The sequence below is a fragment of the Physeter macrocephalus genome, chromosome 4 (genome assembly GCF_002837175.3).
Source record: "Physeter macrocephalus isolate SW-GA chromosome 4, ASM283717v5, whole genome shotgun sequence".
NCBI classification, from domain to species: domain Eukaryota; kingdom Metazoa; phylum Chordata; class Mammalia; order Artiodactyla; family Physeteridae; genus Physeter; species Physeter macrocephalus.
The window spans coordinates 118,156,275-118,180,073 of NC_041217.1; the positions used below are offsets into that span (position 1 = coordinate 118,156,275).

A 23,799-nucleotide genomic window follows, 5' to 3' on the forward strand; every position below is an offset into this window, starting at 1 on the left:
ATACCTGACCACTCCTCTTCTTGGAGGGGGTGGAGAACCAGGCAGTAGCCTGAATAATTTATACTTGAGGAATCCCAATTGCAGTATACCTGACCACTCCTCTTCTTGGAGGGGGTGGAGAACCAGGCAGTAGCCTGAATAATTTATACTTGAGGAATCCCAATTGCAGTATACCTGACCACTCCTCTTCTTGGAGGGGGTGGAGAACCAGGCAGTAGCCTGAATAATTTATACTTGAGGAATCCCAATTGCAGTATACCTGACCACTCCTCTTCTTGGAGGGGGTGGAGAACCAGGCAGTAGCCTGAATAATTTATACTTGAGGAATCCCAATTGCAGTATACCTGACCACTCCTCTTCTTGGAGGGGGTGGAGAACCAGGCAGTAGCCTGAATAATTTATACTTGAGGAATCCCAATTGCAGTATACCTGACCACTCCTCTTCTTTTTTCCATCTTCAGTCCTCTGCCCAGGAAGGTTTGTGGTCCATGCAGCAGTAGCACTTGACACAGGTCCCCCACCCCCACTCTAACTTGGAAGTCATGCTGTCCCAGGGTGCTTAGCTCCTCTAGGACTTCACAGGAAATAGGGAGGGGGGGTCACAGAACACCACAACACTAGGATTCCCTGGTAGCAACAGGAACTCCCACTCCCCTGTACGGGTAATGTTATAAGACATGCAAAGTTTGTACAGGACATAACTTCATTGCCTGGATTGAATGATGGGCTGGAAGGACTGAGTGAAACAGCAAGAGCAATGGGTTCCGGAGGAGGTACTGGCCCCTTAGTTGGGACAGACAGCATGGGTGGCCATCCCCAGACACTCCACACCTCAAGTGACAACAGGAGCATCCCCTGCCTTGGGAGGTATGGGGGTGGGGGGAACACAGATATCTCTCTTCCTCCCCAGGATGCATGGTGATGCCTAGATTGACAACACCCTCAGCAAAGTCAGCACTGCTGTAGCCAAATAAGATGACTTGAAACAAAGCTGGATCTGCCACCCAAGACTGAGAACTCTTTTGCCTCAGACCCCCACCTTGGTGGCCTGGCTGATACATAATGACACAGGCCATCAATGGATCTGTCCACTGAGTGACTCCACTGATACAAGTTCACATGCAGGCTCATTCCAGTGTCCTCTTCTTTAATGTCACCTATAAAATTATTGGAAAGGACCCCACAGGGGGTCAGGTGTTGCTGACTCATACAGGCAATCTGGGCAGAGGCAGAGGCGTAAATATTTCTCTTCAAGCCACAAGCTGGCAACAACAGGCAGAGACAAGGTATAACTGGATTAGTCAATGATGTAACAACCACACCCTGGTGGGAATCACTTGTTCTCACTTGGGATATGTTTCTTTGTGGACCTCAGTGGGCTATGGCCTTTTCCCTAGAGAAGAGTCTTGCTGCCTCAGGGTCTTAAGACCCACCATCCACGTGGATAACTGCATGGCAGGTTAGAGGGTCTCCACTCCGCTGGCCCATCGAAGGGAGGCAGGTGACATCCTTCCCAAGGGGAAGACTGACAATCGGTTCCACTCAACTAAAATTAAATACCCGGATAGCACACAGGCCCCAGAAAAGATGATATACACCCACTCCTTGACCATGGCAGAAATGGCTAACTCCATCATCTAGGCCATTCAGGACCAAGAGGGCTCACTGAACTCGCTAGCCAAGCTGATCATGGGAAACCAGATCACCCTGGATTACCTGCTGGCAGAACAGGGTGTTCTAGCCAACACCTCTTGCTGCGTGTCCATCAACAATTCGGGGAAAGTCAAGACCGAGCTGGAGAAAAACCATGCCAAAGCAGGATGGTCAGCATCTGTAAATCCACAGTCCCGTTCACACGCATTGTTTAACCTTCCCAGCTGGCTAAACCCTGACACCTGGGGCTCCTGGCTGAGTGCCATACTCCAAGAAAGTCTGACTTCTTCAGAAGGCCCTGTTAGTGGCCCTGACCACCTGCTGTCTCAAGTGGGCAGGCTCTGTGAGGCTCTGTGGGGCATGAACCACACAGAACACCCCTCTGCCTCATGTTCAGGGTGGCCCAGGGTGGCCAATGGTCCCAATAGGTGTGATGGGCTTCGTTCGTTTTTTTTCCCTAGCATCCCAGTGAGGGCTGGGGGTGGACTGTTGGGGGAGCAGCCTTCGCACAACCTGTATCCTCTCCCCAGAATTGACAATTGGTGCTCTAGGCCTGGGACCTTCCCTTATAGGGAGGCCAGGTGCCAAGCTGCTACTTGGCCCCCAATTCTTCTTCGTTATGAGAAGAAAGTGTTCCCTGTCTGGGTGGTACACGGCACCTAGGCAGCCCCACTGGCACACGTGCCCCCTGCCTTCTCCACAGAGAGATAATGGGGTCTTTGCCTGCAGAGGGGTCTATGCAGTCCATCCTCCTGTGTCAGTTATCAGGAGAAACTTGCTGGCCATGAGACAAGCACACACCAGAGACGCTGATCTTGTTGCATCACTTCTCCTTTCTGAGTAAAGCCCTGTTCCAACTAGCACTTCGTGTGATAAGTCTTCCTTGGAAACTTGGAGCCCACCGGTGCTACAGTGGATTGAGGGCTGTGGACTCCTACTTCTGGGGCTTGGCACTGTTATGCTCTTTGCCATCCAGCATGTGGTAGGAATCCTCACCTGGGACTGGTAGCTGGATCTTCTTGTCTACACATAACGATGTCAGGTAGCAATAACTGCTACGTGGAAACATAAATCAGGTTATGGAAAAAGAGAGACGTGGGGTGAACTACAAAAGATGAAGTTGGGTCATATAGGACCTTAAAGATGAGATAAAGACTGTGGATGTTCCAATGTGATGGGAACAGTTGGAGGGTGTGCCTGTGGTCACCTACCTTGTGTGCATGTCCCCAGGCACACAATCCATGGCTCGTAACACTAACAGGAGGCTGCCTCCTTGAATGAGCAGACAGCCCTTCCATAACTGCCATCTTAGAAGACAGGCACCACTGATACACTACCAAGTGGCTTTGTGGAATCTTTATTCCAATCTCTTGATGCTACTGAAAATAATAATAATAATAATACCTTCCTCAGCACCATGGTGAGGAATAAGTAAGATAATCCACATAAAATGCTGAAAACAGTGCATGCCATTAAGAACATCATAAATGTTTATTTCAACACAGTAAAACATAAGAAAAGCCCACTTAACACAAAAAGTTTATTGTAAATAAATACAGACTCTTGACTTTATTTCCATTTCAAATTTACAATAAAGTCTACACTGTGAATAACATACCTGTTGGCATATTCCCTTTAGTTGCTGTCTCAGTCAGATGCTATAGCAAAAATAACATAGGCCGGGTGGTTTAAATGAACATTTATTTCTCACAGTTCTGGGGGCTGGAAAATCCGAGATCAAGGTGCTGCAGATCCGTTGTCTAGTGTATAGATAGCCACCTTCTCGATGGATCCTCACATGGCCAAGAGAAAAGGAAGAGAGACAGACAGAGACAGAGATGAAGACAAAGAGACAGAGAGAGACAGAGAGACAAAGACAGAGAGAGACAGACAGACAGAGAGGAATCAAGCTCTCCCCTCTCTCTTCTTATAAGGGTACTAATCTCATCATAAAGGTCCCACCCTCATGATCTCATTACCTCCCAAAGGCTCCATCTCCAAATACCATCAGACTGAAGATTAGGGTTTCAACATATGAATTTGGGGGGGGCACACAAACATGCAGTCCACAACAGTTACCATGTACCCCTTCACCACCATCTGTTATTGAGAGTAGAAAATTTATATTTTTTAGCCAAAGCAGATACAGTATCACTCTGCTGTCAAAAGAAATATTACTAATGGCCTAGGGCCCCCATGATGGCTTTTCATGTTGAATAAAAGCCCAAGCCCCAAGGACAGTCAGTCTTCCCCAGAGGGAGTTGTTTGGGCAAATACCATCAGATTGAAGATTAGGGTTTCAACATATGAATTTTGGGGGGCACACAAACATGCAGTCCACAACAGTTACCATGTACCCCTTCACCACCATCTGTTATTGGGAGTAGAAAATTTATATTTTTTAGCCAAAGCAGATACAGTATCACTCTGCTGTCAAAAGAAATATTACTAATGGCCTAGGGCCCCCATGATGGCTTTTCATGTTGAATAAAAGCCCAAGCCCCAAGGACAGTCAGTCTTCCCCAGAGGGAGTTGTTTGGGCCTCTCCATGCTGCTTGGGCTCCTGTAACACCAGCTTCCTTTTACACATCCACCCACATCTTTGAGGCCATGCATTTCACAAAGCCCACCACAATGAGCTCACAAAAATCTTAAAGATGATGCCAGAAATCTATTTCCTACCTCAAAACTTCCCTTTTAAAAGCATCACTGCAGATCTGGGAAACTCTGAATTTTGTTTTAATCATTTTCTTACGTTTCTCTGAGTTTTGGAAGTACAAGACCTAGTTTACTGAAGGCATGAAGGTTACAAGGCTCCTGGACTCGAGAAGGCTGAAACAAGACATTTTTAAAAGATCCTGGCTGGACTTGTTTAGAACTACCATCTGAATGTCCACTGTCCACTAGGTGCTAGGTACTTAATATGTACACTCTTATTTATTTATTTATTTATTTTTCCTTTTGTGACTGGTTTATTTTCTTTTTATTTTTTTTGAATTTTTGAATTTAATTCTATTTATTTGTTTATACAGCAGGTTCTTATTAGTTATCCATTTTATACATATTAGTGTATACATGTCAATCCCAATCTCTCAATTCATCACACCACCACCATCCCCCCGCGGCCACTTTCCCCCCTTGGTGTCCATACGTTTGTTCTCTACATCTGTGTCTCTATTTCTGCCCTGCAAACCAGTTCATCTGTACCATTTTTCTAGATTCCACATATATGCGTTAATATACAATATTTGTTTTTCCTCTTTCTGACTTATTTCACTCTGTATGACAGTCTCTAGATCCATCCACGTCTCTACAAATGACCCAATTTCGTTCCATTTTATGGCTGATTCATGGTTAGTAATTAATTCCATTTGAAACAGGGCCCTAAGGTTAATGAGTGAGTGAGAGAAAGAGGGAAAGAAATGTAGAGGAGAAGCATAAAAATGACCCTAAAGAGATGGAAGGGCTTGGAGAGGGAAAGTATTAAGAAAATAGAAGACTTTGTGTGTTCTGTTTTTCTTGAAATATTAGGAGTAACTTCCTTATCAGCAAGACTCTTGAGACAGAACTCTGAAAACATCTTTCAAGGCAAAGAAATGAGGCCCTTTACTAGCTGGGGAGGGTTTCTATATTAACTTAAGTCTTGCAAATCCAATAAGATTTCCAGACAGACTCCCAGGAGACCTCGCTGTCTCCAACACCAGCAGGAAGATTTACACTAACTGAATGTGGCTCTTCCACAGGGCCCGCTCAACTGGCTCCATCTATCTAAATAGGATTCTAACATAGAAACTGGGAATTAAAATAGGAGACTGGAGACCGGTGGGTGTCAGTGAATACCTTAGCAAGGGCACAAGTCATATCCTGACTGGTATCTAAAAATATATCAGGATGAAGCAGATCTTGCTGTTAAAGAGAAGGCAGAGACACAAAAAGGAATCATCCCCAGATCTGCAAAATCTGAGGGATGCCAGAAGCAGTCCACAACAAAGATTTTGAACCCAGCTACAAAAGAGTCTGCTGTCTGCGGATGGGAAACACATGCTTTTTTGTACAGAGAAACCCACTTCTGATCTTCTGACTGTATTCTAGGTACTGAAATAAGATGAAAAAAGATTCTTTATGGCTCCTTCCAGATGGACAACAGAGTCTTGCACTGCAACTTGAAAGGAGTTCAATGTGAAGCTGAGTCCCAAACCACCATTCATATTCTGATCACCAGCACTCAGTGTTTCATCATTCTGCTGTATCTGTATCTAAACATTTTCAAGTCCTCAGACCCTACCAAAGTCATGAACAGTTTGGTAGGATGCAGTGCCAACACAGCCCAGAAACACAGTGAGACACCACCTGTGTCTTCCTGCAGAGGAAGGAAGTCGGAATGGACTGGACAGTAAATAGTTATATAACTTAGAGAACACTTCTAAATCACACCTTCTAGTAGATGTGAGATATACTATTCAGGGAGGAAAAAAGCCCATCTTGTATGTTTCATGTTGTCCTGTAACTATCTCCATCTCACACTTGGCCATTGTTCCTTGCAATTGCCTGGAAGTTAAATGCATCTTTTCAGGAGTTTCAGGTAAATGCTGCACAGCCAGAAAAGAGAAGGGCTCCACAGGGATCTTGTCTCATGTGCATTTTGATTATAAAGTGTTCCAAATTTGTCAGTGGGTCTTAGGAAGTTCAGGTAAGAGCAGAACAGGCAAATGAAAGCCCCAGATACACACAAACACAAATAAAAATTATTCTGAGTCATTAAATGTGAACTATTTCCCTCACCAGATCTTTCACCAGTATGTGCCAGTTCAGCCATATTGGCTGTTGGTAAATGGTGGCTAACTCTGTGCCTCCCCACGATCTGGTAACTAAACAGTTGAGTAGCCAGCTGGTGGGGCAGAACCCAGTCCAGGGTGATGGCCAGCCAGCACTGTCCTGAGCGGCTGTGCTCATACCCCACCCACAGGCAAGGAGCCAAGGGATGTGAGCACGGTTTCCACTTCCTGTCCAATGTTATAACTACCTCTAATAGCTGAATTAGTTATTCATTTACTCCACGAAGATTTACTGAAGTTCTTGCATGGTTTAGACATTGTACAGGCCCTTGTAATACAGATAAACAAGAAAGACAGACTCCCTGATCTCCTGGATTCATAGACTAAAGGGAAGGGAAAGACAATTAAACCAACAGTGGCAGCCCAGCATCATCATCAGGATAGTGGTAGAGGAAGCCTGGAGCACAATGGGAGCACCTAACCTAAACGGAGAAAGTTAGCCAAGGCAAGGCAAGGGAAGGCAGTGCTGTGAGGCATAAAGAAAGTCTGGTTTGGCTAGTGGGTAGGGAGCTGGGGCTGGTGGGGAGAAAAGCAAGAAATGAGGCTGGAAGGACTGGCAGAATCCAGAAAACACAGGTCCTTGTAGGTCATGGAAAGGAATATGGACTTGATGATAAAAGCAAGGACTTTTACGTTCTACAAAGATCATATTTGTTGTACTGAAGAGAAGGGTCCTGGAGGGAGCAAGACTAGAGACAATGAGGAAGGAAGTGAGGAGACTGAGGCAGACATAGATAGAGAGAAGACGGTGTCCTGAGCTACTGCAGTAGCAGAGAGTGTGGAGAAAAAAGGGTGGACTCAAAAAGATTTAGAAGCAGAATCGATGGGCCTGGGTATTGACTAGAAGCAGGGATGTAAGAGAGAGGCAACAAGGATATTATTGCCTGGGTACCTGACTTGGGGAAATGGATGGATGTTAGCACCACTCCTAAGATTTGAAGACAAAACAGGACAAAAACAAACATGGGAGGAAGAGTCAGAGTCTCACTGAGGACATGCTGAGCTTTGAGGTACCTACAGGGCAACCCAGTGAAGTCATCCAGGAAGCAGCTGAGTTAATGATGTCAGGAGAGGGGTTGGGGCAGAAGACACAAATTTGGGTGTCATCAGTCTAAAGATGTCATCAGTCTAAAGTCTAAAGAAACTTGCTGATGTGTTTAAATTAAGGACCTTGAGATGGGGAGATGATCCTGGATTATCTGGGTGGGCCCAATGTATCTCAGGGTTCCTCATAAAGGAAATATGGAGGCAGGAGGGTCAGAGTGAGAGAAGGAGATGTGACAATGAAAGCAGAGGTCAGAGCGATGCAGGACCAGTAGCCATGGAATACAAGCAGCCTCCAGAAGCTGGAAAAGATAAGGAAATGGAGACTCCAGTAGGAACGCGGCCGTGCCAAGCCATTTTAGAACTCTGACCTCCAGAACTGTGAAATAATAAAATTAGTGTTGTTTTAAGGTAGTGGTAACTTGCTACAGCAGTAATAGGAAACTAAAATACCTAGGTTTACTATGAGGCCGTTTATTGAGACAGAGAGCACTGGAAAAGGAGCAGGAATCAGGAGCTCTTGTTAGGTCATGCTGGATTTGAGGTACTCACTAACCTATCCAAGTGGAGATACCAAATAGATAGATGATGACCAAGGCTGCAGCTTAGAGGGAAATTGGAACTTCATGTGACCTTGGGCAAGTCCTTTAATTTCTCTGAGCTTCAGTGTCTTCCGTAAAATGGAGTTATATCTTATTTATCCACCTCAAGGATCAAAGGAGACATTTTATGCAAGTGTTCAGGGTGTGCCACTAATATAAGGCATTTATTATTCCTATAAATTGGCCTCTAACCCAAAGGCAACGGGAGTCATTTTTCAAAGACTTTTAAAGTCTTTTGTCTCTGCAAAGCTCCACAGAATGCACAGAGCAGCACTTGGGGCAGGAAACACCAGATAACCCAGGGCATATGCCCCATTAACAGACTGTAAGGAAAAGCCCACCCTCAGTGCTCTCCTCACCTGCCTCTCTCTCCCCAAATCCAGCCACACCAGACTAGCTGTGACTTGCTTATATCCAACAGCTGAGTGATGGCGATGTATATTTTATTTCCTCCTAAATGGTTAGTGGGTTTGAAAGGGCCTTAGGGCCCAGTCAAAAAAGTCCAAGCTCCCACCAAATGCAGGATCCACTCATTCGTTCATTGTACAACCATTTGCTGAGCCCAGTCTGAGGCCAAGCCCTGTGCTAGGATGGCCAGGTAGAGTGGAACACAAGGCAGGGAGGTGCTCCCAGAGCCTATTCCTCCTAGGACCGCTCATCCACCCTGTGAGGGAGGCATTTGCTCTTCACGAGGCTCTGGAGTCCACTTAAGGGGTGCTTTGGGGCCGATTCCCAAACCTACTTGACTCTCAGTTTCCTCATCTATAAAATAGGGACGACAATCCCTGGAAAGCACTTAGCCTAGTACTTCATACCCATTAAGTGCTCAATAACTGGAAGCTTTAATTGTTATCATTAATGTTATTCAAGTATCACCTACATTTTTTTTTAATAAACAGCCTAAAATATGTCTTCTGAAATACCCAGTATGACAGAGTATACTGGGTATGCTCCTCCTGACAGCCTTAGAATATATGAAGGCAGATTTTATTACCCCTCTTCATCTCTCTTCCAGGGCAAATATACCCAATTCCTTTACCCTCCCGCACAGAACCCAACTCCTAGAACTTCTTCCCATCCTCCTTGCTTGTTCCTTTGTGTATTATTTTCGGCTGCAGCCCTCTTAAAATATGGCCCTTGGGCTTCCGTGGTGGCGCAGTGGTTGAGAGTCCGCCTGCCAATGCAGGGGACACGGGTTCGTGCCCCGGTCCGGGAAGATCCCACATGCCGCGGAGCAACTGGGCCCGTGAGCCATGGCCAAAAAATATGGCCCTCCATGGAACCCAGTAGTTTGACCAATGTCAAGTATAACGGAACAATCATAGAGTAAATGTCTAGAATTAAAGGACTTAACAATCATTGCTTCACTTATTCATGAGCAATCCCAAAGATCCATGACATGTTCTAGTGTGAAATTTCACTGAAGTACAAATTTGGCTCAAATACATGATGCAACCAGCGTTTGGGGCAATCATTTAGAATCCAGGTGCCGCGCACCTTTCGAGCAATAAAACTTGGAGATCCCCTCCTTGTCCTTGGGTGCAATAATACCTGCGAAGTGATTACAAACTCAGGTTTCTTGTGAAAATTTGCCATCAAGCAAAGGAAGATACTTTAGTAAATAAGGCTCTGCATAGGAAACACACGATCCCTAACAGAAATATGATTTGAGACAAACAAGGATCTGTATAAACATTTCCATATTCACAAGTCTGAAGGTTTGGGATGGCCTCAAACTGTATCTTTTGCAAATGTCATGTGCCCTCTGTATACATATCAATGAAGCCAAAGAATGAGCTAGATCTTCTACACATGAAATAGGCAACACTGTGTGTACAAAACTGAATTAAGAAACAGGTCCCTGAGTTCCACAGCCAGCTCTGCCAGGCACTGCCCGACCTTAGGAAACTGCCACTCTTCTGGGTCTCAATCTCTCCGCCTATCAAATGAGAGGTTGGAATGAGTAAAGAATTCTTCACCTGCTGTCCAGGGACAGATAGGTCAGGGGAGATGTTTACCCACTGAAGTTTTAAAGATATGGATATGTACATTTTAAGGATAAAAGAGCCATAGCATTTGTCAAATTCTAGGCATTGTAGTAACTGCTTTATGTAATAATACCCATAATAATTGCTAATATTAAAAGCTTACTATGTGCTTCATAAATATTATTTTACTGAAGCATACTATTCTAATGCAGTAGGTACTGTTAGTAAACCATTTTATTTAGAAAGATCAGGTAACTTGCTTGAAGTCACTCAGTGTGTGAAGAGCAGAGGTGGGGTTTCCATACAGGCCTGAATCCACAGAAGCCTGTTCTCCACTGTACTACACTGTTTCACGATGGGCTCAGTAACTAGGTAAGAGGACTAGTTGGTATCACACCACCGTAGAACTGTCTTTAATTTGCCTATTTTCAGGCTAGCGCTTTCTCCAATCTCAGCAGTGGTTTGCAGAGGCTGGTCATTCAAACGAGCAGGCCCAGAGGCCAGACCAGCGCGAGTGGCCCTGCCATTAGCAAAGCTGCTCACTCCAAGAGCTGCAAGTGCAGCAAAGACTGAATTCAGAAAATGTAGCCGGTCAAGCTTATAAATAAACCGCATTTTTTATTTATGCTAATACTATTGCTGTTTGTTTCGCCTTTAAAAAGAAATAAGACCTGAGTGGGCTTTAAAGACTCAGATGAGAGAGAATGCTACAGGTAAAAAATTTCACTTCTTATTAAGCTTTTACACTCAAATCCACAAATTATCTTGTTAAAGTGTTTCTGCTTAAGCAGCAGTTTCCTTGGAACACATTTTCATCCTTGGGAAATGTTAGATGAACTGAATTTCTCCTGTTCCTTTGTATCCTCAAACTAAACTAGAGGATAATTGACTTTCCATGACTTCACAAGCTTTGAGGCCCACTTACAATCAGAAGATGGGCCTAAAGCAGAATTGTAATGTATGTCTATAAATGTCTGCACACACAGAAAAAAATAATTTTACATTAGTCCCTGAAACTAACTCTGGCTAATTTTAACAAAAAGTGGGGAGGGAAGATTTTTTAGAGGAATACTATTATATTGTGGAATCCAAGGCTAAGATACATACTAGAAAGGTCTAGAACCAAGGCCTGGAGCATGTGGAGGACTCAGGAATAGGTTCTGTGTCTCTGATTTCACCTTAAATTCTCTCTGTGGATTTGTTTCATTCCCCCACCTCTGTGTCCCAGGCCACCTGACAGAACAGGGCCTCCAAACAGCTCTGCACTTTTGTCCCCTGTTTCAGCCACCAGGAGAGAAACTAACTTCTCTTTCTCAGTGCCAATTCCAATACCCCAGGGAATCAAATAAGAAAAACCCCTGGATCAATCCACTGTGGTTCAGACAGAGTAGCTAATGCAGCATGATTGCCTCCATGATAATCACGGAGATATAGTGATAGGGAAGCAATTTCCAAAACAACAAGGGGGCTAACAGAGGGGTGGCCAAGCTACACACAAATGAAATAATATGTGTCCCCTACACATCCTTCCTGAAGTAGACATTTAAATCAACTGAAAGCTCCTAGCTCACAGAGTCCAAAGCCCTCAATGTGGCTAGGAGTCTGACCATCTGGCCCCTGACCTCTGTTCTATCTGCCCTGGGGGTACACTCACTCTCCCACACTGAGCTGTAGTCACTGCATCTCTACAATGACAAAGTTCCTTCTCACTTCAAGGTCTTCACATAAAGTCACCACACTCTCCATCCCCCCCATCTAGCTACGTCCCCCTAGCGTTCCACTTAGACTTCCTCATAACACCTATACCAGACCAGATCACAACTTCAATTAAAAGGCTGTGTAGCCACTGCTACATTCAAAACAGATGACCAAGAAGGACGTACTACAGAGCACAGGGAACTCTGCTCAATATTCTGTAATAACCTAAATGGGAAAAGAATCTGAAAAAGAACAGATACATGTATATGTGTAACTGAATCACTTTGCTGTACACCACAAACTAACACAACATTGTTAATCAACTATACTCCAATATAAAATTAAAAATTGGGGGCTTCCCTGGTGGCGCAGTGGTTGAGAGTCCGCCTGCCGATGCAGGGGACACGGGTGCCCTGGTCCGGGAAGTTCCCACATGCCGCGGAGCAGCTGGGCCCGTGAGCCATGGCCGCTGAGCCTGCGCGTCCTGAGCCTGTGCTCCGCAACGGGAGAGGCCACAACAGTGAGAGGCCCGTGTACCGTAAAAAATAAAAAATAAAAAATTTTTATAAAAGCTGTATAGTTTTTCAGTTGATGTTTTTTTCTTGCCTCTCATACTGTAAACTTAATGAGAACAGAGCCTATCTCTCCTCTCTGAATCTAATTCCACAGTGCGTAGTATGGTGCCCTGCAATAGCAAATGCTCAAAAATTAGTTAATGCATATTTTCAAATGAAAAGATGAGCAAGTGAACCAGGCCAAATCCTAAACTTTCAAATGAACGGTATCTGAAAGTTAAGAGTAGCCTAGAATTAAATAAAGTATTTCTCACACCTCATTTTCCAACTCAGAACACTTCCATAGACAGGAACCAATTGGCAGGTGATGGGTGGCAAGGACAACCCCAAAGGCACAAAGGATGCTTTGTTACACCACGGCAACCCTGAAAACAAAGTCAAACTGTGGTCCACCAAGAAGCAGAGTTTCTGCACTCGAAGAAGCCAAGTACATGTTCCTGTCCCCAGTGCTTTTCTGACAATAGACTATTAGCCACTCACCTGAAAACCAGACACCCCAAAACATCAAGCTTCTTTTCAACCTAAAATCAAAAGATACATTACCAAACGACCATTGCTTAAGACCTACAGCCCCTGTTAAGTGTAACTGACTTCTTCTGTGGTTTTACTACTAAGTGTGACTTTGGAATATGATTGTCATGTAGTAAATTTAAATTCTTCTGACATTAAAAAAAATTATAGCTACTCCAAATCAGTCATAAATCATTGGGGGTGAGAGTTTGCTACCCAATTTACTTAAAGACATACTAAAATATACTGACACAGAAAATACATGAAAACCAAGCCTAAGCTCCAAAGGCCAAATTTCCACCATGAAGTGCCTGGAAATATATCCTGAAACATAATACATCTAACAAGTGATTCTACAGTAACAGTCTCACTTATTTTTTTCTTGAAAAAACAAGCCCAATTCTAAAAGGTGGAGAACAAAATATGAACTGTGTCATTATTTTAAGTGAAGATAAAGTTGCCAGGTCAATTATCTGCTATTATGGGGATTCTCTCTTCTTGATCTCAGCACACTTTGTACTCTCTTTAGGATATCTCCTCCACTTAGCAAGCTCTCAGATCCAGGAGAGGAAACTTATCACTTCCATACACTCTTCCATATGTCCCTTTCTTTGCTAGTTCTTTCCATGTAGGTTTTTTCTTCAGCTGCACAAATATCTTCTCTTAAAAGTAATACAGAATACTTAATTATGCACCCTTCATTTTAGTAAGACATATTTTGTAATGAGGAAAAAAAAATACGCTCAAGGTAGAAGTTGTAAAACTAGAGAAAACCAGAAACAAGAAAATAAGCACCTCTCATTTCATCACTCAGAAGTTTAGTTAACACTACTCTGGGCCTGGTGTAGGACACAGTCCTTGTTCTAGGAAAGAAACTGATAACCAACCATTACACAAGTAATGAATTGCAATTCTGATAAATGCTACAAGGAAAAAAATACAGGATAGGATGCTATGAAAACTATAATGGGACCTCTTACTCTAGTTAATATCTTGGTGCCAATGCTTCCTATATTTTTTCAGAGAAACTGTTACATATACATAAGTTTTTATCCACCTGGGATTGGACAGTACATACGACTTGAAGATAAAAATTTCATTTGTCATTTCCAAAGCTAACTTCCACAGACAAAGGAGTTGTTTATCTCAGAATTTCTCTAAGAATTCCTAGGAAACAACAGTAGGCAAGACAGCCATCAATGAGTTACAAATGGCCACAGATGAAATCAAGTAATTATGTTTTCAGGATCACTCTGAAGCAGTCAAATAACCTCTGGCCAAAAGGAAGCCATTGTTGAGAGCTGGAAGAGGTCATCACATCATACCAAAGGTATAATCAAAAGCATATAAGAACACATTCCAGATTCTTCTTCTTCCTTCCAGGGTCTTACAAAGTTGCTCACCCACCATTACTTTATCAGAGTTCTAGGTCTGCAGAGAAGATCCCATAACAATGTCATTTGGGAACTCCTCCACCTCATCTGTCCTTTAAGATCTAGATAGATCTTAAAGATTGGCTAGGAACCCCCTCAACTCCATGCCCAGTAGAAATACAAATCTCTCACTTAGATTTCTGCAGATTTCTATATGAGGCTATGTTCTCATGGTCAGACTCTGCCTACAGGATTTTATTTCCATATCTGATATCTCTGTTACACTCAGCATTAATTTAGACAAATGATGCAGTCGAGTTTCCCACATTTTGGGGAAATAGTAGGGCTCACCACACCTGAGCATAATGGATGAGCCTCACCCTGGGAAAACCACCTTTTTGATCATGGTATCTCCCCTGCCAGGTAAGTATTCAAATTTATTTTTGACATATGCTTAGGTACTGGTCTCTACCTCCTTCATAAAAGAAGCAAGACTTCTAATTCATAATAAATGATATCATTCTAATTCCCCTAGGAGTATCAGTATCCAGGTTTACATTCACATTAAGGTTTATAAGCTATAGATAACTGAGATCAGATTCTTTCCTGAGAGCAAGATTCCAGGGGAGGAGAGGATGTGGACAATATGAGGGAACTAAAAGAATGAAAAGGAAATTATAAAGAGGCCCTGTGGGTAGAAGGTACAGAAAGAAGAAATGAGCATGGCCAGCCCCGTTGGTTTCCATCCAGATATCAAGAAGCAAACAGACAAATTAAACTTCAATGATAATTCTCAGCTCACTGCCTGATCTTCTCATAGTGTGCCTTATAATTTTAAAAATGAATGTTTAATTTAGTACATTTTCAAATATTTTCAAATGGCCATTTTTTTTACAGTGGAAATTCATCTTAATAATTTGTTAGTAGAAGAAACCATAGAAGTAAAAGTAACATGATCCCTTTCTAAACCTGAAAGAACACACTCCTCAGCCTTATTCTCAGCTAGGCTCTTCTTAACCTTCTCAGTCAGTTCCTATACTTCAGAAGAAATTTCCCCTCTCGGTTTTCAGGGAAGAATGACTTCACCCAGGCTCTGCGTGGTGCCCTGGCAGGCAGGCAATGCCAGGAGCAAGCAATGCAGATACGGCCTCAGCCACTCCCTGCTCAGCCTGAGAGGGGATCTGCCAGGCCAGAGAGGAATCTGGGTTCTCCAAAATGCTACAGCAAAATAGTCTGGCACTGAGCAGAACACACCACCTAATGGTCAGCAGCCACTGAAGACTTCAGGAAGGTGAAGATAGGACTTGGCTTCTCCTTTGAGCAGAACATTCCAGAATGATGTATGGGAAGCTCTAGATAATAAGTCCCTTTGACCAATTATACCATAGCTCCTAAAAACAAAAGACAAATGTCCAGCCCTGGGATCTCATGCCCTTTCCACCTCACCTCAGTTTACAGGAGGCTCTGTTTTTCTGCGTGGAAACACAATGCCACTCTAGCTTGAGAACTCTCCTGTTACTCTTACTGGAGAGGGAGCAGTGAGTGTGTAACCAGAAAGTCAGCAAAAAATTCCATTCACTTTTTTGTAACCCGTCAACTTCTGTTTATAACAGAAGTCAGTGTAAACCACAACAGCAATGAAGCCCAGGTACTGTGGTTCTCTTCCTGTATTCTAGGACTCTGAGTGATGTATGATTCCTCCTAGGAATGCAAAGGGTGCACCAGACCTGTCAGAGAAACTCTAAATCATCCAAGAAAATAAGATGAAAACAGAGTCAATGAAACCTCTCATAGAGTGGCAGCTTTGTGATTAGCTGTCATACTGCTATGGACTAAGGAACCCCAAAGGAAGATACTCTTTTCCTTTAAGTGTAATAATCTTCATTTTCTTCAGACATTACACATACTCACATACACATACACAAACACATCTACAGATCTGAGAACTCATTGTATTGCTATTACTTTTTTCAAAATGATTGAGACTTACCTAACCCACTATGCCTAATCATACCTGAGATTTTCTTTTTCCTCTCTCCTAGGACCTTTATTTCAAACAAAGTATTTAAATTCCCCATAAAATATTTTAGAGACCCTACATACCAAGTTTCAGAAGGCTGATGGATGAAGACAGCACCTTTGCTAAGGACACCTCTTTGATCATGAGTAACTCTGCATAGTTACTTTCTTTCTTTTTTAACAGCCTTGTATAGTTTCAGTGATGAACAAACAGAACTTGGCTGAACACAGCGCCATCCAAGAATCTGGGTTGAATTTCTCTCTATATTCATAAATGAAGAAGGCCTTGATTTGGAGATTAGAATGTGATTAAACAAGAAAGGTGGTACATCACAAAGCTGGGGTTCCTAGCTGGGAGTCTTCAGATGAGCTTCAAAGGTCCATGAATCCGTTCAAACTACATGCAAGGCTGTGGATTTTTATGGAAAAAGAATCTATAGCTTTCAATAAAAGCACTGGTGAGCCAATGAAATTTAGGAACCTTAAGGAGTACAGGCAATAACCGTTTGTTGAATAAATGAACTCAGGGAGAGCAGCTCACCACCAGTCATAACCTTCCATGATCAAAGTCTTCTTTGGAAGCACTTTAAAGAAGATGGTGGAAAGAAAATTGGAGATATTGAGCTATTACCACATATGTAAGAGCCAGGCTCTGACCAAGTTGCTGTTCTGTCCCTCAGTTCTTTTACCAAACATTACTCTTTATATATAACTCTTTTCCACACTTTTGAAAATTGCTTCAAGTATTAGGGCTCTGTAGCCTAGATGCCAGGAGATCTAAATGTCTCCAGACAGAATGTCAGAATGTGAGCTGCAAGGATAATGGAAAGGCCTATAGGAGCAAAAAGACAAGGACAGTAAGTACACTGGGGTGCAGAAGGAAGGTAGGTGGAAAAAAGAACCTAGACCTGCCACAGAAGCTTCCATTCTTCACCACATTGCATCTTTGTAAAAGCCTATGCACATGGGCTACCCACTCTGGTCCACCCACAGGACTATATGTAAACACGAGGTGGACTAGAGAGTAGGGCAATAGGAAAAAGGGGCTCAATCATAAAGAGGTGCATACTGATTAATAAGGAAGGAACAAGCAGAAAGATGCCTCTACATACCAAGAATAATAAGAACACAAGCATAATACCACACACAAGAATATTTACAAGGCAAGGAAATAATCATGGTATCAAGGGAGAGTAGAATAGTTGTTAAGAACACATCTTCTGGTGGCAGACCAACCTGAGGTTGAGTGGGGGTGCACTTCCTAAGACTGTGTCGTGGGCAAGTTACTGAACATCCCAAGCCTCTGTTTAAACCCTCCTCAGTGAAATGAGGATAAAAATAGGACAGATATCATTGGGTTATTGATTATTATGAGATAAAATGAGAACGCATTTAAAGAATAATGTGTTTACGAATACTTAATTAGCAACAGTTGCTTTTATTCTCATCAGCCATGTACTCATGGGATTAGTCAGGGAAGAAGTTAATCCGCAAAGAGGGGCCCAGCCCCCTCATAGACTTGGAGATCTGCATGTACTACAACTGCAAAGCAGCACTGGAAATTTCCTCCATGACCAACTAAACCCCACCCAGTTGGTAAAGACCCTGAGTGAGGCCTATGTTTCTTTCCATAAACTCATGAGTGGGGAGCATGTGATGACTATTCTTTTGGCTCACAGGAAGGGAAAAACAGAAGTTAATTTCTCAGAAAGATAGCAGAAAATCGTCTTTAGGCTCTTCAGAATGTACAAATCTCAGACACAGGGAAATATATATGTGTTCCCTTTTCAGAGTGAATGCTGCCACACACATATTTCCCTTGACAGCAGCAGTGAGCCTGGGGCAGGAAAGATGCTTAGGAAGTGCCACTATTTTATTTATTTATATATACTTCGGTCCCCTGATTTCAGTCATCATTCTCTGTCCCAGACTGCTGTCATTGTTACTAATAAGTTCACTCTCGTCCATCTAAAAATTAACATTCCTCACACTTGAATAATGGATTTTCTGTTTGCTTAATTCAAAAAGGCAAAAAAAGGTATTTTGTTGCTATTGCTGCGCCTCACCTCACCAAGTGACATGATTATTCAGCTCACAAAGAACTCGGCTGCACCATCCGATGATTCCTGCACAGAGCCCTGCAGGCCATCAACAGAATCAAGTGGAGGACACAGTCATCCCAAGCACAAGGCATACCGCTGAGGTCAAAGCACAGACCAGGGCCCGCTCACAAAGCTCCGAGTCTGAGAAGCATAGCATAGGAAGGGAAATGACAGAGTTTCCGAGGTCATTTTATAGACTTCGCAAAACTTCTCTGTCTGCCCCTCTTGCTCTGATCAACACTGTTCAATTTTTTAGGGAGGAGGGCTAAAAAGGGAACAAAGGTTTGCTCTGAGAGAGAATTTTAAGAAAACTAACTAGAACAATAATAATAATACCAATAATAGAAACAACCAACACTCATTAAGCATTTACTATGTGACATACCCTATGCTAGACACTTTACACAAATCAGCTCATTTAGGGCTTACACCCCCCCAAATAAAGTAGATACTGACTCTCCTGAATTTACGGATGGGGAAAGTGAGGGTTACAGATATCACATAACTGGGTAAACCAAAAAGTGACCCACAGTAGAGAGGCTTACTGAGAAGACCTACAATATAACACATCTAAAATCTTGCCAAGGCATCTCAGGAAGCTACACGGCCCTCAATAACATGGACAACATTGCTTTCTGCCAGGGAGTTTTGCCTTAGTACTTAAACTTTGCTTATCCCAATCAATGATAGGGAGGTTCAATCTCTATTACCATAAAACCCAAATTATAGGAAATGTATATGTACAATGCAATAAAATGTTAGCGTAAGTTCAAGTGCATGAAACAGGAAACTCAACTTAAATAAGCTTAGACAACAAATGAAACTGATTAGTTCATGTACCAAAACAGTCCTGCAGTAGGACAAACTTTAGAGATGGTTTGATCATTGCTCCAGCTCGGCCTCTCTGCAATTCTTTCACCTTTGCCCTCCTCCTTGTGTCTGCGTCATCCTTAGGCTGGTTTCCCTCATGGAAGCAAAATGGCTGCAGCAGCACCAAGCCTCACATGGGCAGCCCAGACCATGCAGAGAAAGAGCAATTTTCTCTTTCTCAAACAAAAGTCCTGTGCATCACACTGACTTGACCAATTTAGATCACATGCCCCATGCTGACCTCATCAACATAGACAGGGAAAATGTTATACGCTGACTTAAGTAATGACTTTGTGAGGTCTGCCCAATACTCCTCAAGAAGGATGGTATTTGAAAGATGGGTCCTGCCAATCAGGGTCCATCTCCCCCCCACCAGGTTAAGTGGCTGCTATCGAATGAAGTATAAAATGGTTCCCAAAAGAATTATCTAGGTGCTGTGAGAAAAAGGAGGTGGATGCTAAAAAGTAATCAACAAATGTCCAAAAGTGTGCCAAGCAGAGAACGTCTGAAGGGACTATAATCATAAACACGTTAGAACAAATTGCATTTAATTTTGTATATGGAGAATTGGTAAAATGCTTGGGAAAAGTCTATTTACTTAAATAGGTTCAAGATTCCCTTTGTTTATACGATTCATTTGTTTAACCATGGCCACCTTCAAAATAAGCACCAGGGTAGACTTTCAGCCAAGCCCTCCACCAGCCTCCAAATGAGCAAAAGCCATCTGCATTAGCAACATTTTCCTGATCCAATTCTCCCCATTCAATTTTAATTTTTATCAGACATGTTTTCTTTTCAATGAACTCCCTGGCATCAACTGTGAACTTCGGAAGTCCTGGAGGGAGGCAGTACAGCAGAACAGTTAAGACCACAGGCAAGGGAAACACTGGGTTTCCTATGAATTCTGTCTCTTATCAGCTTGAAAATACCAGACAAATCATTTAACTTCTAAATTGCTTCACCTGTGAGGATAATAACAGCACCTATCTCATAAAGTCAGGATTAAACAGAGTACCTAAGCACTTAGTACACAGCCTGGAACAGAACACATGTTCAACTCACATTAGCTCTTTTATTAATAAGAAATTAAACTAAAGTTCATGTTAGTGCTCTGAGACATGTTTTAATCTTACAAATAAATCGACTAATCAAAGGAAAAAAATTCCCTTTTGCATTCATCATCACAACAACATACAATTAAACCTCATAATAATGACAACAATATTTGATTTACTGACTGCTTACTATGTTCAAAGGACTATGTTAGGTGTTTTCCGCATACGAATTCTAAAAGATAGGTATTTTGTTGTTATTTGACAGGAGGGAAAACCAAGGCTCAAAGAGGTTAGGAAAGTTGCCTAAATGTTGTAAAGCCAGTAAATAAGAAAGCAAATACATGAACACAGATGAGTCTGACTCCAATGCTCATAGTCAGAAATTTCCAAGTTAACTGACAATTCTAGTTTCTTTAGCAAATGAAGAATTGTCCCTCATAAAAGAAGGCTAATCTTCCCAGTTAAAAAGAAGAAAAAGAAAATTGTTTAAAGCGGTATCTGTACAATAATTTTAGGAAATGTAATAGCCAGATGATAATAGCACTAACAATCCAGCATGTATTTTATGGAGCTATTAATATATGCCTCGAGTGGTCAAAGGCTTCACCACTCACTTGAGGCAGGTAGTAATGGCCAATAAAACTTGCCTGATCATGTCTTAATGCCATGTTATATCATCATACTTGTAATGAAATGCCCTTAAACTTCAGTTTTATCAGAAGAGAAGAAAAAGTGGTAGTTAAACAGCTAGCAAAGTGAGGAAGAAGTATAGAAATTGGAAAGAGCCCTGAGCTAGGACCTTGGCCTAACTCTACTATGCATCTACATGACCTTCAACACATCTCAAATCTTAGGATCTCAGCCTCTCCTTCTATAAACTGAGGTTCCTTACGGTAAGTTAAGACCTCTTCCAGCTTCAACAGTCTATGGTTATACAGAATATTTCATTCATTCAACAGGAGCTCACAAAGTGCAAAATATGCACCAGCTACACCCTATGCTAGGAGCTGAGGACACAGCCGTAACCAAGGAAGAAGTCCTGCCTCTGATGCTGGACATAAGAGGTAAAGGGACGACTCTGTTTAAATACTGCCCTGCTTTCTAACTTTCTCTTCTCATACATCATGAACATGTTCAAGCAAACATAACAAAACCTTGATAACAGTTGAATTTGGGTGGTGGTATGGGCCACAGTTCTTTGCACTGTTCTCTCTACTTTTGTGATGTCAGAAATTTTTCAACATAAAAATTTAAAATAGAAGAGAAAAGCTTCAGAGAGACTTCTGCTTCTGATAATAAGCCACTAGATATGCCAGATCTGCCAGATAAATCTTTCCATCGAAGACAAGAAGGAAAGATAGACAAAATATTTATGAAATGCTTAAAAACATACCAAAGCCAACCAGATGGGGGGTGGGGGTGGGGCATTAAATGAGAATCAAGAGAAGTAAGGAAGTCCAGAGAAAAGAGAACAACATTTTGGACCCATTTTCCCTCTACAGATGCTTTGAAGAGCCAGGGAGACAGAGATTTGTGTTCACAGTCTGCTGGAACACAAATTACTTTTACAAGGTTAGAATCTTACTTTTTACAAGGTTAGAAATTTCAACATGGAATGGTATAGTGGGGTGAATGGTGGCCCCCCAAAAGATATGTTCATGTCCTAATTCTTGAGACTTGTGAATATTACTTCATATGGCAAAGGAGTAAATATTACCTTATATGATAAAAGATCTTACAAAATTACAGGTGCTGAAAGGAGGAGCTTATCCTGGATTACCCAGGTGAGCCCAAAATGAAATCAGATGTATCCTTATAAGATAATAGCATAAGGAATTTTAAGACCGACACACAGAGGACAAGACAATGTGATGATGGAGCACAGAGACATGTGATCACAAGACAAGAAATGCCACCAGAAGCTGAAAGAGGAAAGGAATGGATTCCTCCTTAGAGCATCCAGAGGCAGTGTGGCCCTGCTAACACCCTGACTTCAGACTTACAGACTCCAGAAACATGAGAGAATAAATTTCTGTTGTTTTAGGCCATTCACTTTTTAGTAATACAGGAAATTATTACAAATGCCCTAAGAAATTAAGATAAATGGGAAACTCAAAAAGAAAGAGAAGCAAATGGAAAGTTTAGACCTAAAAATATATTAACTAAAACTAATAACTTAATGAATGAATTTAGCTTTAGTAAAATAGATACTGCTGAAGTAGGAATTAGAAGTCAGAAAGCTAGAGTGGAGCGCAGAAAGACAAAATGATGGAAAATACAGGAAAAGATACATTATAGGATAAAGTGAGATGGTAATTAAGCCCAAGTAATTAATAAAGTAAATAAAAGTAATTATAGCCCAAGGAGGAGAGAAGAGTGAATGGCAGAAACCAATATTTGACAACAGAATAGCTGAGAACTTTCCAAAACTGAAGAATAACATCTGGCCTTAGAGGGAGGTAAGACGAGGAGCCCTAGAAATTCCAAGCAGAATTAATAACAAGAAAACTTCATCTAAGCATATTACTTTAAAACTGCTGAAAACCACAAACAGAAAACTTAAAATCAGTCAAAGGAACAAAAATTAGACTTTAACTTATCAACATAAACAAGGGAAGCCAGAAATAAGTGAATATCCTCAAAGTGTCGAAAGAACCTAACTGACAGCCTAGAATTATATGCACAGGGAAAATATCCTTTAAGAATGATGGTGAAATAAAGACATTTCAGACAAACTAACACTGAAAGAATCTGTCACCAGCAGACCTACAATAAAAGAAACACTAAAGGACATTACTTCTTCAGGCAAAAAATAAGTGATCCCAGATGGAAAATCAATGACACAAGAATAAATGGAGAACAAAGAGCAGAATAAATACATGAGTAAATCAGAATAAATGATAGTGTAAAATAATAATAATATCTTGGGCATTTGCAATATACAGAAGTAAAATACACAACAATAATGACATATAAGACAAGGTTGTAAGTCAAAAGAGACATAAATAACATTAAAGTGTTCTAAGGCCTAAATCAAGAACGCATACTAGCTCTTAGACAGCCTCATCCAACAGAGGGCAGACAGCAGAAGCAAGAAGAACTACAATCCTGCAGCCTATGGAACACACACCACAATCACAGAAAGATAGACAAGATGAAAAGGCAGAGGGCTATGTACCAGATGAAGGAACAAGATAAAACCCCAGAAAAACAACTAAATGGAGAGAGGCAACCTTCCAGAAAAAAGAACTCAGAATAATGATTGTGAAGATGATCCAGGACCTCGGAAAAAGAATGGAGGCAAAGATCGAGAAAATGCAAGAAATGTTTAACAAACACCTAGAAGAATTAAACAACAAACAAATAGAGATGAACAACACAATAACTGAAATGAAAAATACACTAGAAGGAATCAACAGCAGAATAACTGAGGCAGAAGAACGGATAACTGACCTGGAAGACAGAATGGTGGAAT

At 41.9% G+C, this 23,799-nt stretch overlaps 1 protein-coding gene and 1 non-coding gene across 3 annotated transcripts in view; both read right to left on the reverse strand.

Annotated features, from left to right (window-relative positions):
• Positions 1 to 23,799, reverse strand: part of ST6GALNAC3 (ST6 N-acetylgalactosaminide alpha-2,6-sialyltransferase 3) — a 580,256-nt gene that overhangs the window by 526,280 nt on the left and 30,177 nt on the right. The gene's annotated exons all lie outside the window — the stretch shown is intronic.
• On the reverse strand, positions 14,546 to 14,709 carry LOC112063892 (U1 spliceosomal RNA). The gene has a single exon (XR_008617289.1). It is a non-coding gene; the product is annotated as a U1 spliceosomal RNA (small nuclear RNA).